General features: G+C 35.1%; 1 pseudogene; it reads left to right on the top strand.

The window, feature by feature from the left end:
* Window positions 1-6,799: 6,799 nt before the first annotated feature.
* Window positions 6,800-11,124, top strand: part of LOC105295567 — an 8,578-nt pseudogene continuing 4,253 nt past the window's right edge.

The following is an 11,124-nucleotide window of genomic DNA, read 5'->3' as shown; positions in this document are numbered from 1 at the left end:
CCACTGGTTGGGAGTCTTAAGAATTCATTACATCAAAGATTTTATTTTTTTTTCAATTGGTAAATAAATTAACCATTTTTTTTTTATTTTTTGGAAGAATAGTGTGAAAACTTCCAATGTGTTTCAAAATTAGAAAACTCAGTCACAAAGTTGGCTTTATATAGACTAAGTTTCTTGGTGGTTTTGAGCCTAATATTATTTTAAATTAATTTTATTGTTAAATTTGTACTTATAATGGTATAAATGCATGCCGATCCATTTTAAGTGGCCAATTATATAGATAAATCACATCAAACGATAAAGTGGATTGTTTGGAATATATATTCAAATAAATCATGTTTTCTTATCTAACTATTTTGAGGTAAATTAAATAGCATATTACTTGCTAAAAGCGAGTAAAGGTGAAGAAACACTTTCCTTAATATTTTAAAACGTCTTAAAATAGTATAAAATGAAATTAAAATACACATTTAAAAATAGATCTCTTATATTTTAAATTAATTTCTTAGAAAAATAATTTCTCAAGCATATAACATATAAGCATAAGGATATTGTTTTATAATTCTTCAGAATTGTGAGGTTATATTTAGAATATATTTAGAATATTTATATTTGGAATCATTTTGAGATTTCTACATTTATAAATGTAGAAAATGCCTGTTTCAATAAACTCTGGCTCTCACTGCTTTTTTGTTACAAGTGGCAGGATTCTCTTGTGAAAGTCAGATACATTAAGTAGTAAACTACATACTGCTTTGGTTTAAGTTGAGATGGGAGAATCAGCAGCCTTGCGCTGAGCTGTGCCACTCTTCCCGACCTGCTCCCACAGGGTTCTCTGTGAAAAGTTTGAAAACCTTGGCAATCCTCCTGCCTTTCAATGCAGAGCACTCCAAACAACCTCTGCCCACACACCCACGTTCTCCTGCCAAATGAAGCTTAATTGTCATTCTTGTACTTGCATATTAGTTGGTCCTGATATATTTATGGATAAAGCTTTGATTCTAAGTGTACTTATCCCCTAATCCATATTTTGTGTATGTAAGTATATAAAATATATAAAACATATGTAAATAAACATCTTGTTAATGTGTATATATTAAATATTATATGTACAGTGGCCATGCTATATTGAATAAGCATAAATATCATCACTACAAACACTCAACTTAAAATTATGTTTTGCATTCCAAATGTCCATGTGGCAGGGGTACATTGTTAAACTTGGTTCCCCATCAATTAAATGCTTCTAGTTCTGCCCACTCTTATTAAATCAATTAGAAAAATTCACTTTACATTTGGGTTCATTAGCTTATTAATTGTTCCACTGGGAAGCCTGAAACTCGTTGGCAGGCATCTCACAGACATCCTATATGTAGTTTGCTGCAATACTCTCAATAGAGTCTGCCTTTATCTTTTAGTGCAAATATTTCACTTTGGAGTAGATAAAGTAATTTTTTTTTTCCCAAAAAACATAGAGTTAGGAATTATTATTAAAAGTATAGTAAAATTTCAGAGATTTCTAAAAATCTATAGTGGATAAAGACTTTTTAAATTAGAATTGAGTTTAAAACATATTAATACTCATAATTATGTTCATTTGAAAAATATTCATTGAGACTTTCCTGAATGAAAATTATCTAGTTCAGTGCTGTGAGAATTACAAAATTTGATGAGATTAGAATGAATTAGGAGTTAATTAGTCTCAAGTAGTCTAGTGAGGGTTGGGTAGACTTAGGGAGACTTATCTTCCACCAAGAGCATAGCTAGAATAGACACAAGAATTTCTATAGTTAGTTTGACAAAGGTAATTTCACATTATTTCACTATAGTAAATATTAATGGTTATAATAGTATGAATATAGAATGATGTAGTAGCAAATTATAATGATTTTGTTTTTTATATATATTTAGACTAAGAAAGTAAAACTCAAGAAAATCAAATTGGCTCATGGTTGCTGGATTTACACAGGACATTGGGTATACATTTTGGATATCTGATATAGAACTCATATATACAGGAAATGCCATGATCTTTTTACAATTATTTATTGACATAATGAATAAGCATTGCACTTGGTTTAATAAGCATTGTAAAATACCTCACTAGTGGAAGAAATACATACATACAGAAATTATTGTCTTCAAGGCCAATCATGTATTAAATATTATTAATAAAAACAAACAATAAAAGAGATACGATATAATATAGACATTCTGAGTGGTCAGAGACTCTAGATTTGATAGCAATTGAGCTGGGCCCTAAATGATAAGTGGATTTAGGATGAGTAAAGATGACTGTTTTGTGTGTATCTCCTCTAGGAAGGAAACGAAAATCATGTTCTATAGACAGGTACATGGGCAAAAATATATGGCTTCACACATCTTTATATTTTTAAGACCTGAGTTAAAACATGTTTGTACATATGTAGTTTAAATCAGTAACATCCAATTTTCTTCCCCTCCTTGGGACAAAGCCACAGTAGTTTGGGTTTTAAGATTGGGATTAGTTTAGTAGGCCAGTGCTAAAGTAATTCTGAGATATCATGTTTGTGTTTATCACTTATTATTAATTATTTATGCTTGCAAAGCACACTTGTGTATGTTTACATCCATCTCTTGCAGATATGGAACAAGTGTGACTGCATTGATCTGCATCCTTGTGCTTTGCTACTCTGACAAAACAGATGTTCTCATCAGAGTTGAAGGCTCCTTCCATCAGCCAAATTGATTGCAAGCGACATTTGACAAAGTGGCTAATCAGAGCAGTAGTCAGTTCCCTTTGGTGCAGACACTATCCAATCAGACAGATCCTCCCTGTCCAAGGGGAGACCAAATTAGAAGAAAAGGACCAGAAACTCTCTACCACATTGTTTAGTGAGATGAGCTAAAATTCAGAGATTTTTCTATTTAAATATAAGGCCTAACATGAATGTAGAAGACTGCCACATCTTTAACATCCATTCATACACTCATGTTATATCAACTACATTCTATTAAATTATGTTGTTAGTATACGTACATTGAACAATTTCTATTTTGGCTACTTTTATTCTACAAAGAAGAGCATTTTAATACAATATAGTCATGTGGTTAAAAAATAGCCAATTTTAATTTTGCTTAACCCAGTGTTTTCCAAGATATTTGATTATAAAACACGTTGAGGGATAATGGTGTCCACTGAACTGTGGATGGAAAACATCATCCTAACATATTTATTCTTGGTGTTAATAAATTATCTACCTGGTACACTTCTTTCACATCAATCTAAGCCACATGCTAGGTCTCCTTGACCCCTCCAAAGGCTCAGTCTCTACAATGCCAACAGAGAAAATCTAAGGAATACTACTTCAAAATCTAATGTGCCTCAGTTGTAACTAGCTCTATATTCTAACCCAGGCTCACTAACCTAGTTCCTTCCTTGTGCTTGTGTCTAATTCATAAAATTGCAAGTGTCTTCTCTTATTTGTGGCTTTGTTTTGACAGCAGCTCTCATATTTCAGCCTATCCAAGCACATAAGATCTTGTCACGCTCATGCCAGCCCTTCTGGAAACAGGAGACACAAACTCCATGAGCATAATAGGAACTTTGTTTTTCTTATTGATTCTCCAACAACTGTGAATTTTCCTAGTTTGTTGGTGTTGTTGTTGTTTGTTTGTTTTGTTTTATTTTCTGACACATAGTCATTTATTTATCCTTTGCTGTATGGAGAATCTTTATTCTCTTCCTGTAGCCTTTTCTTCCTGGCTGGGTTTCCGCACTTCCTCTGTAGCCGATTTCACATAAGTACTTGCTTTTATGGGATTTATGTCTGGTCTATACCAACTCCTGTGCTCCCAGTCCTGAGCATCCAACTGAAAAGGAGTTTACTGCATGTCTCCATCATTACGGCCACAAATAATTAAGAGCTGACCTATGAGAGTAATTAGGGGAAAATGGTTTAATACCACTTTGAGTTTAATGAAATTTGCTAACCATAGAAAAGAAATTTGATGGAGATTAAGTTTGATTTCACAGTTTTTTACTTTTTTTTTTTTTTTGGTTCAGTGAAAATGTCAGAGAACTATCTTACGAGATGTTTTACTGTCACACAAGTTTCTTTGCTCATTGATATTTACCTGGAATAGTTTCATTCAGTTTGGGTACTTCTGAGCAAAGATTCTAAAGAAAGTATTTCTTACTGTTTATACATATGCTTATTATGAGTTTGACATAAACCAGTATGTCACACTGTTCTGTGAATGTCAGAATTCTGACACCCAGATCCACAGTTCTCATACTTAAATCATGACTGCCTTATCTTCCTTGACAAAACTGAAAACAAGAAACAAATTTTGTATCTAAGGTATGAAATTAAAATGATGTATTTGACCTTTGCAAAACAGATGTGATATGAAGAGACTAAGACTTAGCAATGCCTCAAAATCTAGTACCTTGACAATAACTAAGAAAAATAATATTGCTCAATGTTCTTCAGGTATTGATAAGTATCTACCTATAAATGAATGTTTAACTTCTCTTCATAATGAAATTACATATAAATACTAAATAATGTCAATCATTTGTTTTCAAAATCATCTCAACATTCATCAAAACATTTTTAGAACAGTTATTAAATTTTTTATTTCTCCTAGTTTTTCTGATGTTAATTCATATAGGTCAGTTCAGCTCAATTCCACCCTTACCTTTGTAGCCCTCAATTTCCATTTATATATGTGCTGGCCCCCACTTTTCAGGAAGAATGCAGCTTGGAGGCTATGAATAGCTTATAGTTTCCATGCTATTAGTTTCCATGCTAATCTCACCTCCACTCCACACAGGTGAAGAACCCAGAAATTACTAGTCTGCCTATTTGATCCCATGCTCTATGTCTTGAGTGGAAAGAGGCAGTAGGATAAAATGGTTTAAGGTGTAGGCTCTGAGTTCTTGCTTGGATATGTTAGCTCTGCTATTTCCTAGGTGTGTAGTCTTTACAAAATTATTTAAATTATTTAAATTCTCTAAAACTCAATTTTTCAAAGGCTTCAAAACTAATTTGTAAATGGCCAAATCACTTCTCTGCTTTTAACCTCCCATTACCTGCAGAATAGTGTATTCCTTGTGGTAGAGCATGCAGGGCCTTTCACAATATGGATCCCACCCTGCATCACACACTCACACTCCAGTTAGGCACAATAACTACCAATGATTTGCTATGCAAGCTTTAGTAAATTCCTGGCCTCTGTGCCTCAGTTATCACATCCATAAAATCAATGTTCTAATAGCATATACTTTATATGGGTATCACATTCAAAATAATGTCTAACATAAACTCTCAAGAAATGTTAGTTATTAGTGTTATTGTTTTATTATTTTTTGTTACTCTTTCATACTTGTGGTAGGCCTTGTCTAAAACATGGAAGTATATAAACATGGAAGAGTTCCAGGTCCTACAATGTAGGAACAGATAATGCATGATTGTGTAAGAATTTCAGAAGAAACATGAAAACTGGGTCTAGTAATATGACATGATGAATAGCAGCATTACTGATTTATATGGAAGCCAGAGCCATTTCTAGGCAGTAGTATGGCCCTTGTGGGATTGAGAAGGTCAGGGGCTTGGAGCCCCTTTGTTCAAGGTTCCTACATGTAGATTACTCATTGTCAAGGGTTGCTGGATACCTCTGCCAACCAGTAAGGGTCATGAAAGAGACCTTGAAAAGCAGTGCTTGCTCAGCTCTCCGAGCTCCATCACATCCTTGTGATGTTCAATAAAGCTTGTGAGCAGAATGAATCATTGTCTTCGAGTTGTATTTCTCCACAAACCCAGCCTAATATCTAGGAAATACCTCTTTAAGCCTTTGCTGCTCCATTTGCCCAAAAGTCCTATCATCCTTGATCTGTCTTTTTCACTTAAATTCCTGTTTGCCTTTATTTTTTTTTAACTAAACTAAATATTTAACTTCAATGAAATATACCAAGAGTAAAAATGGATAAAGATATATAGTGTTAAGATGCTCTCCTACTGTTCATTTTAAACTTGTTTAGAAAATGCTATGAATCAGTTCTTTATCCCTGGACAAGTCAATTGCTCTCTGAAGGCCTTAGTCCAGAATGATTTTTTTTCTGTGAAACAGCCCTCCTCACCCCTTTCCCCTGACCCCAGATCAAGTATTGCTGTTTATAACACCAATAGCAAGGGCTCTTCCCTTCCAGACCCTCAGGTCTAAGTGTCCTTTAGAGCTTCCAGCTGTGGTCCAGGAACTCTTCCCATTTTTCTGCTTTTTTATATGGGACTATATGAGCTTATCTGAGAGGAATATGTTGTTGTTTTCCTGTTCTATGTGAACATTAATTGAAAAAAAGTTTTCTTTGTTCCTCCTCTTATATTTTCTGTGACATGAAAACAGGAACTCTTATTTTGGCATGCAAACATTATACCAAGTCATTATTACATGAATAATAAACTCATTACTTAATGAGTAAACTGATGAATAAATGAATGAATGTGGTTTATCTAAGCCTTCTTTGCCTTAATATACATAAAAAAAAACATTAAAAATGATAGTGACATGTATACATTTCTTTCACTGCAATTTTATCTTGATCTAAACATTCATTTCCTCTCCAGATAAAGTTCTCTGTCATACTCAAAACTGGCTAAGGACGTTTGTTCAAAACTCAGTTTATATGCAAGCTTAATGTGAGCTAAAATGTCAGTATTATTCATACTGCTCCACTTCATTAAATTCACCTTCCTAGTGACTTGAACTGTGTAAAATTTATTTTTTTTAAAGTCCCCAGATTGTGCCTGTGTCAGCAATGCAGCACCTGTTAGTCATCATGGACCTAATTCACCTCTCGAAGCTATTGCTCAGCATTCTGACAGGCAACGTTTACGGCAGACAAGCTGAAGTTGAAGGGGATGGATATATAAAGAGTGGAACGCAGCCGATCACTCACCTCTGCCAGATTGTACGTGCAAGGCTCTAAGTGTACGAGGTCATGCTGCCAACAGCCACGATGGGAGTGTGGGCTGCAGTGTCCTTAATTGGGTGCGCAAGCTTTGGCATTGCTGTGCCCTGATTAGCACTGTGTGGGCTGATCGGCATTAGGCTGGAGCACAGCATTTTTGGGGGAAGAACATATGGGAAGTACAGATGTTCGAAGGGTGGCTTCACTCCATGTGCAGCCAGCAACCCTCCTTGAAGAATTATCATATCTTATCTTGAATAAGTAAATGCAGGAAGGATTCACAAAAAAGTGCTGTCTGAGAAAGAGCCTGATCTTTTCCTATTCAGAGACTCCTTACCTGGTTTTCCTATAGGCACCATGACTTTAAAATGTGTCCTCGATGCATACAAACACTACTTCCCTCTGTCTATTACCGAAAAAGAAAATATTAATAGCATCATATACCAGAAATAATCTAAGATTCTATCTTCTAAAGGAGTCCAAATGTTACCAGGTGATATAATTTATCAATACGCATTATTACAGTATTCATTATTTATGCATTTATTAATTAAACAAGTTTATGAAGCGCCTGCAATAGACCAAAAATTTTAAAGGGATAATGGACCTAGGCATGTAGAAAAATGAAGGCCAATAAAAAGGAATTCATTTACTTACAAAGGACACAATGTGACATGGTGAAATGTAAATTAGATGACAGACAAGTAATTAGCCCCGATTCTTCCAATAATTAGCTGTGCTCTTTGGGCCTCAGTTTTCTCACTCAGAGCTAACCATGTTCAACTAAATGAATAAAAATGCCCCTTTCAGGCCTAAAATGTTAAGAATTTATCTTCTCAATCATAGACTTAATTTATTTATTAATTTATTCATTTACACAAGAATTTCAGAGCCTAATCTGTCCCAGGCACAGTTCAAAGTGATGGAGACTCTCTGGTTATAAGACACTTGGGCTTACATTCTGGTGTGGCAAGACAAATTTTATCGTGTAAGTAAGTTCATAAACAATATACTATCAAGTAGTCATCAGGACTGTGAAGAAAAGTAAGACAAGGAAATAAAATAAAGAATAGTAGACAATTTAGTTAGGGTGGTCAAAGTAGATGCTTCTTTGATACCAACAACAAACAAGCATAATAATCAATTAACAAGATACTTTTTGATAGGGATAATGTTCTTTTAAAAACAAAATATGATTTTAAGAGAAAGAAGTGGGGCCATAGCTTATGTTGGACTTTCAGACCATCTTGAGGAGGTAGGGTTCTCACTCCAGGTTCAGTGGGAATGATTTTATCCCAGGGATTGAGGTGACAATTTTACACTAAAGAGAATGTACTCTGGCTGTTTGCTTAGAGAAGGGGTTATAAAGAGTAAGGTAAGAAACAGGAGGACCATGGTGGCACTGCAGAAGGCCAGGTAAGAGACAGCAGTGGCTTGCCTACAGTGAAAGCAGTAGAAATGAAGTAAACTTGGTAAGTTCATGATAGATGGGATGTGAGGACAGAGAAAAAGAGAATACTTAAGGATGAGTCCTAATTTTCACTTGAGCAACAAAGACGATTGATCTATTATTTGCCAAATTGGAGAAGACTTGGGGAGATTAAAATCTGTGTAGTAGGAGCTCAAGAGGTTTCAGTGAGGAGGAGAGGCAGTAGGGGCTCCTGGGCAGGAAGAAAATCGGGAGTGGGACACCATCTGAATATGCAAACTTATTAAAGGCTAGCATAGAATGCCAGGCAATTTAGTTAGGGTGTATTTAATTTTAATTTATTTAATGCCTAATATGAGATTTTGGTGATTCGTTTAGAGGAAAATTAGTCAGTAGGACTGTGTTATATTTTGAGCAGTATAGAGGTGCTCAGCGGCAGTGTGGAGCAGGACAATTGATGGCTTCACCCCTGACTGAGATTCTGCTTCATGGGCAGGACAGAGGGAAACACCAACATGGGAGCAAAGCATGTTTTCAAGGAAGGGGTTGTTATGATGAACCCATAGCATCTAAACTGGATAAGGATGGGGCAAGAATGTTTAATGGAGAGTGAATAAGTGGTAGAGTCAACAGACTCTCTCTCTCGGACTCAGAGTGCTACTTAAAAACATCAACCACCACTCCTTTATGTGAGAAGCTCTTTGTCTTAGGAGGATCTGCCTCCTAAATTAGAAGTTAAAATTCACTTTCTCAGCCTCCTTGGAGCACTGTAATCTGCAATCCACCTAGCAGACTCTATGGCAGAGTTTGATTCCGAAGCTGGTGGTCAGGATAAGCTTTTACTCCAAAAATATACATTTGGAAAATGTGATCACACTCGTCCGGCTCCAGAGGCAGTGGTGGCAAAGGTCACACCCTGCGCCTGCCTCAGTGGGGCCTGCCATGGTGTCTAAACAGCGGCATCGGCGGTGTTCGCTCCGGAGCAGCTCTGAGGGGGAAATCTGGGTACTGTTCTGTACTGCAGAGACTCCAGTCTTGGTCCTTGGGCCTATGTAAAGACTTTGTGTGCTACCAAATATCCTTCGATAAATTCCTTTTCTGCTTAAGCTAATGGTTTCTGACTGATTCAGAGACATTACAGTCCCTGGTGATAATGAGGTCCATCATTTGATTAGGGCAGTGGGTCATGGAGATGAGGCCATCAAGAAATAGAAAGACCTGGATATTGAATTATAGTTAAAAACTTTATAAATTACTCACTGGGAATGTCTGATAATGCTTGATACCAAAGTAAATGCATATAAACATCTAGACATCCAGAAAAAATTCAGCAAAGAAGTCTTTGTGAGTCATTACTCCACCATTATCTTTACCACTCAATGTGCCCACCCATTGTGAAGGATATAGAAGGTCCTGGTGTAGCTGCTTGGAAGACAGTGACACAAAGGATGCTTGTGATTTCCAGTCCTTTCCAGCTCAGGGATTTTAGCACAGTATTTATACATAGTAGACAGACAGAAAGTCATGTCTGAACAATTAACAACTAGTTAAGAGTTTAATGTTTTGTTTTGTTTTTTAACTTGGGTTATTTTAGGAGCTTTTTTCTATTCTAAATCTGCCAGATTAATTTTATTTATAAAAGCTGCCATGTCTCTTCATTTTCAAAGAATATCACCAAATACTTATTTTCTCTTCTAATAAGAGCAAAGCCTGCAAGAATGTCTATAACTGAACTCTATTTTATCTTGAGGAAGAAAATGTAGAGGAAAAAAAATTGTTTCAGTGAATTGTAAAGAATCTTTATATTTGAAAACATTAAAGTTCCACAAAACTAGTTGAGAAATAAGCAAATATTTGAAGAGAGGATGTCATTAAAAAATATCCCAGAAGGATTTGGATTGTACAAGAGATGAAGTGAGTATTAATATGAATACTATTCATACATTTATTTCTATTTTGCATACATGTGTGTTTTGCATGTTGTAGATAGATGTAATGGCTAAAGTGACACTTATTGTTCATATTATACAATTCCAATAGCTTTGATGTAGTCTATGTCACCATATGGCCAAAGCTTCCAAACATAATACACTTCTTTTTGACAGGAGGATATCAAGTAAATATTTATATACAACAATAAATTCTACCATAAGTTTTTATTTTTTCTTAATTATTTATGTACCTAATGTTAATTTTGCTAACATTTAAGGAGATTTGTCAAACACCTTTAAAAACTAAATGATCTAATTTGTCATTCAATCTGTTAATTCCATTTGTTTTTCCCCTAGAGATCTTCTCCCCAGGTATTTCCATCTGCTTATTTCAGTCCAAATTGTTGACCGAGCCTGTATCACAGGGATTATCATAGGACTTCCCATCAACATGTCTGATGTTGGATTATGTTTCCTGGATCCTATGTCTTCTCTCAAAGAAGTCTTGTGTTAAAAGTTCACCAGGCAGATTATGAGATGTGCTACATTTTATCTTCACTATTGTAACTTAAAAATAGTTGGATCATCTTTGGCCATGAGGTGCCTATGCTCATTGTACACAGATAACAGATGAAAAATTGTATTTGAAAGTGAAAAAAAGAAATGACAGATAATTGAAAATAGGTATTTTTGGAAGAAATTTACTACATCAAAACTTTTTTTTTTTAAACTAATGGCTTTTTTAAAATGGCTCTCTGGGTCACATTTTTTAATGTTTTCTTTATTAAATGATTTTATTAAGATATTAGTTT

This window comes from Pteropus vampyrus, unplaced genomic scaffold (assembly GCF_000151845.1).
Source record: "Pteropus vampyrus isolate Shadow unplaced genomic scaffold, Pvam_2.0 Scaffold108, whole genome shotgun sequence".
Lineage (NCBI taxonomy): Eukaryota > Metazoa > Chordata > Mammalia > Chiroptera > Pteropodidae > Pteropus > Pteropus vampyrus.
This window is presented reverse-complemented; position numbering and strand designations above follow the sequence as displayed.